Raw genomic sequence first — 6,000 nt, 5'->3', positions numbered from 1 at the left:
TCTATTGTATGAAGTATACGCGCACACAATGGAAACTCGGGAAATTACAAAGTCCTATAGGATTCTTCGCCAGTCTTAGCTAAAGAACTTCAAAACTATTTCCAGCTCCGGGGCACCGCTAGTAACAAGTTTCGAGTGGCTTTTAATTTCCAGAAATTAATTCATAATGTAGCTTGTAGCGTAAAGTGCAAAACTTGGAAGAAGGTTGGTGATCTTTAATAGAAGAACCTATGGCAAAAGTATACCATCAATATGGGTTTGGTATAGTGCTTGGTTCTTCCTTCTTGTTCATCAGACATTATTATTTTTGGGATTTGCTATTTGACGCCCTAATATTTCTTACTAACGCTCTAAATACGATCTTATTATAATATATATTTATATATTTATACATTCATTTCATTTCTCTTCTTCCCTTTCCCTTGCCCTACCACCACCACCATTAGAGCCGCCATTATCAACACTGCCGCTGCCACCACCACCAACATCGCCACCTTAACTTTACAAAGTTCAAAAGTTTATTACTACTATAAAAAGAAACCCTCCACATTTCTTTCTCCCCTTCTTCTTCCGCACCACCATTGGCGCCGCCACAATTTATGTCGCCGCCGCCGTACCGCCACCATGGACTGCTACCATCACAACCTGATATATTGTCGTACAGACTTATATGCAAACATAATTTTTTTAAAAAAAATATATAGAGAAAGGTGTCCACCATGGACGCCACACCACCGGTGGAGGCGTCCATGACAGACGCTCCACCATAGGATGAGGCGCCTACCAAGGACGCCTCCACCGGTGGTGGGGCGTCCATGGTGGACGCCTCTTTTTTTTCCAATTTTTTTTTAAAAAAATATGGAGAGGCGTTCACCATAGACGCCTCACCACCGGTGGAGGCGCCCATGGTGGATGCCTCCTCTTTTTTTTTTTTGACTTTTTTTAAATCGAAGAAAATAGAGGAGATCTGGAAGAAGGGTGGGGTACTTGGTGTGATATGGTGGGGACTGTCGTTATTTGCTCTAGATATGCTGATGTACAAATCAAACCTCCTTCTAAGTCCCGTAGCTTGTCAATTCTTATGCTCACAGCTTCAGATTTGACAATGGAGCAACTACATGCAAATATACCAACTTCCTGCGTTGAAAGAAAAAATTGATATTCCACTTTCAATATCATTCATGATTGTGATGAAGTCTTCAATTACTGGTAACCTTTGCACTTCTCCTCTACCACTAGTGGAAAAATAAGGAAGGGTTGCGCTAAAAAAGGCACCTAGGGCTGCGTATTTTGACAGCAGCCCTTTCCATAGCAGCCCTTCACTTTTTAAGTAGGGCTGCGCTTTTCAAACGCAGCCCTTCACAACGAAGGGCTGCGCTTTTTACCTAAAAACGCAGCCCTTCTACAAGTGAAGGGCTACGCTTTTTACCTAAAAACGCAGCCTTCTACAAGTGAAGGGCTGCATTTTTAGGTAAAAAGCGCAGCCCTTTTAGACCAAAAAAATAAAAAATAAATTGAAATAATATAGTTTGATAAAGCAGCAGCAACAATCAAAGGCGTGTAAATGCAAATCCAGAATTGATATTAAAAATTAGATTTTTATTGATTCTGATGAATATCATACAACCAAAATAATGTAATATAGAACTGAAATTAAATAACATATATAACAAGACAATGATTATTCCAGAAATCTTAGTGCTGAAATGAAAAAAAAACCGAACGAAAATAGAAAAAAAAGGAACGAAAATAAAAACAAAAGTTAACAAAAATGAACAAAAAATGAAAAAAATAACCTTAAAATTATAGATCTGAAAATGAACTAATCTGAACAAATCTGAACATTAACGAAAATGAAAAAAATAACCCTAAAAAAATAAACTAATCTGAAAAATAAACAAAAAATGAAAAAAAATAAACGAAAATGAAAAAACCCCCCCTAAAATCATAGATTTGAAGAGTTGATTTCATTCGAATCTCAGGCAAGGTCACCATTCTCTTTGTCAAACTTCATGTCGTCTCCTATGCCTCTTGCTCTCTCAACATCTTCGTCTCTTCTCGATCAATATCCAACTCCTATTGTACATACGACACTCGTTTATCGTGATTCATACATTTCTATCTTTGGAACTTGGTGGTTAGGAATTTTTTTTTTATTTTCTCAGATGTTAGTGTAAAGTGTAATCCAAGTTTCATCAGAGCCCAGAGGAGTTGAACTTGGTGAGAACGACGGAGGAACGCCGACGAACGGAGAAGGAACGAATTGAAGCCGGTGTGAGAGAGAAACGAACGCCGACGAGATGGGGGTGAGAGAGAAGCAAGCGGGTTTTTTGTGAGGAGATGAAGAAGAGGAGATGAAATGGGAGGAGAGAGAGGGGGTTTCAACTTTCAACAGCGACATAATAGAATTGGAGGGAGTTTAGCGGGCTAGGGCAAATAAATAAAGAATTTAAGGCCCAATAGGGCTGCGCTTTTTGGAAAAGCGCAGCCCTACTCTTTACAGTAGGGCTGCTTTTTTTTGACAAGCGCAACCCTTCTATATGAAGGGCTGCGCTTTTCTATTAAAAAAAAAGCCCTACTTTAACGAAGGATTGCGTTTTATTTAAAAGCGCAGCCCTTCCTTTTTTTTTCCCCTAGTGTACAAATCTAATTTTCCAGACTTTGGAGTGCAATATGCTTTCTGTAATTGCTTCACTTTTCACCATTTTCTCTTTGTCTCTCAAAAGAACAATTTTTTTTTGGATTGTCGGTGATAATGTCAAGCTCGTCGGAAAATTGGTGGTGGTGGCTCCGGTAGTACACTTCATAGTTCATAGTGGTGGTCAAAGAAGAAGGGGGAAGGGAAATTGAGGGAAAGAGTAGAAAGAAAATATATAAATACAATATAAAATACGTATTTAGACGTAAGTAAGAAATTTTAGGGCATTATTTAGCAACCCAATTATTTTTTGAGTAAGGTTCATTGACATTTTTATTCAATCATGCTCTTGTCCAGTTTTACTTGGCAATAATTTATTATGCTACGTGAATTGATTTGATATTTGTTATACGACGAGAATTGATTTTGATATCTGCTCTGCAAACGGGAGAAAGTGGGTGAGGGGTGAATTAGGAAATTACATAAAAGTTATATATATTATTATTTATGTCATTTACATTAAAAAATCTCTATTATGTGACGTATATTTTTATGTAAAGATATATGCCATTACAAGTTTGTTAAAAAATTACACAAAAGTGAGTAATAATGCTATCATTTCTCTTAGAAATGATAACAGTTTCTATAATAATGATAAAGTATATACAGAGGACAAATGGTTATGAAATAATGAAAATGATACAGTTTTGCTGGAAAATGACATAAAAAACGATTAATAATGATACAATATCATTTTTCTTGTAAATGATATCAGTTTGTAATAATAATCAAAAGGTATATGCAAAGTTGGCAAATGATGTAAAATAAGGAAAATGTTACATGTTTGCTGAAAAAATGATATCTCATATCTCTTATAAATGATACTTCCTCTAATTTTTTTATAGCTTGCATGTTTTGACTATACGTGCGTGTTTGCCAATGCATTTCTTTAACATTAAACATCTTTCATTAAATATTATTAATAATTACAATGATTGAATATTAATAAAGTATTCATGGACATGCATTAAACAAGACCTCGTATGACTATTTTTTTATATCGAGAAAATTTAGAAGATTCTCTCTAATTATAAACAGAGACAAGGCTCTAAGTAAGCAAAGTAAAAAATAACAGAGGGAATATCAGTTTTCAGATGCTCCTTTGCCTTTATCTGAAAGAGGAAAATCATCATTATTTCGGACGGGTATGACCACTGCTAATTTGTTGGATGGACTCATTGGATGTCCGTCCACACGCAGGGTTTTAACTATGTTGGAGTAGTATGATTCACCAGAAGACCAAGAGGCAGATATATAGGCAGGAGGCATTTGAGATACCAATCCTGCGACCGGTCCGGAGAAGCTGAGCCGTCCTTAGTCACGTCCTTCAGTGCCTTGTTGTCTTCCAGCAGAACAACCGCGTCCGACTGTTCGGATGATATAGGGGGTGCCAGGCCAACTTCTCCAGCATAGGGAATCAGTGTCGTTTCCTCCACCTTCGAAGGAATTTCGACCTTCGGCAAGGTGGGGAGATCAACTTTCTTCTTTTTGGCCGTGAAGCCTTTGGATTTCTTGGGGGGAGGAGCTGCTCCCATAGAGGTCGACCTCTTTTTAGTGGCGGCTTTCTTCGCCAACGCCTTTGACGTTGGGGTATTTTTCTGAAAGTCAAGGAAAATTAAGTTAGGATTGCAATCGTCAATAGAAAAAGCTCGTCCAAAGGGAGATAGAACTTTAGATCTGGACGAAGCCTGCCCGAAGAAGGAGAGCGGCTTGACCAAAGAAAAGATGGTTCGTCCAGGAATCGACAAAGAGGTTAGTTCCCAGACGGGGCCTGGTCAAAGAAGAAAATCGGCCTCCAAAGCTTGGCCGTCTTTCAGTTTGGAGCAAGGACCGTCCGTAAATTAATAGTGGCTCGTCCAAGAATCAATCAAAACACTGATTCCCTGACGAGCCTTAGACAAAGAAAGAGACCGACCTTCAGAAGTCTAGAATTTCTAAGGATCCAATAAGTCCAACATTGATTCCTTCAGACGTGTCAATAGTGGCTCGTCCAAAAAAGTCTTTTGCACTTCCTGGACGGACGAAGTCTAAAGAAACCAGCCGGCCAAAGGATATTAGCCGGCTTGCTTGCCGAAAATTATTCCGTCCAGAGACTAGGACGACCGGCGTAAAAAAACAAAAAAAAAAAAAAAATTACCAAGGTATCCGTCATCTTCTCAGAGTCGGATTTACTGTACTCCTTCCATAGTGAGCTGGTGAACTTAGACATGCTAATGTCTCCTGTCCAAGATTTCTTCAGGATGACTTTAGAAGCAGCTGCGAAGGAAAAAGCATATTGTTAGTAGGTTACAGTCGTTGGACGAGGCCATCACTTAGAAAAATCAAGAAGTTTACCTCTATCCGCGGCCTGCCGCAAACCCGCGACAACCAGAAAGTTATCGTCATAGAAAATCTCTTTGAAGGAATCCAGTTGGACGAACCCTTAAAAGACGAATTGTTTCGGGTGGAATACTCCACAATCCAGAAGTATTCTATCAGTTCCTCGGCTGAGTTATCCTCCAGCTCTAAGAAGGAAGTTGTTCGTCCAGTATTGGTAGGAGTCCGGCTATAATAGTGGCAGCGTCTAGCCACTGCTTCGTTGGGGGATTGGACAAATAAAAACTCCGCCTTCCAGGCGTACATTTTTGAAGTCTTGTCAAAAGACGTCAGGAAGCCGTGACGGTTGCAGACGCAAAACCAGGCTCCATCTACCGTTTTGGGAACTTTAGATACATAGTGTATCTAAGTGAAGGCGGCCAAAGAAGGGTTAACGCCCTTTAACTCACAGACAGCCAAGAATGTCAGTATATTCTGCCAAGAGTTAGGGCCTACTTGATTATGGCCAAGGTTGTAGTGGTGAAGAAGGCGGCTAATGAATGGGTGTAGGGGAAATCTCAACCCTGCGGCGTCCAGAGCCAGCCGATAAACGGCAAAGTGGTCGGACGGAGCACTAACAATAGTATCCTCCCTGCCCGGTAGGATGAAGGAATACCCCGGCTTAGGTATTGTTGAGGAGAAGTGCTTAAGATATGTACTTACTCGTCGTAACCAACTATTATTGGCTAAAATAAACCTAGGGTATGACAAAGGACCTAGACGGTGTCTTATTTCAGAAGAGGTGGTAGAAGGCTCGTCCGAATCATTACACAGATCTGATGAAACCTCTGCCTCATTGCCCTCGTCCACCGCCATGTCTTATCCGGACAGGGTGGCCTCGGAAGACCTCTCGGTGGTTCTCACCTCCTGGACGCTTTTAGGAGAAGGAGTTTTGTTTGTTGGCCGAGCGCTTTGAACTTCGCGGTCCCCTTCTTCAGAGATTCGGC

This window comes from Beta vulgaris, chromosome 6 (genome assembly GCF_026745355.1).
Source record: "Beta vulgaris subsp. vulgaris cultivar EL10 chromosome 6, EL10.2, whole genome shotgun sequence".
NCBI classification, from domain to species: domain Eukaryota; kingdom Viridiplantae; phylum Streptophyta; class Magnoliopsida; order Caryophyllales; family Amaranthaceae; genus Beta; species Beta vulgaris.
This window is presented reverse-complemented; position numbering follows the sequence as displayed.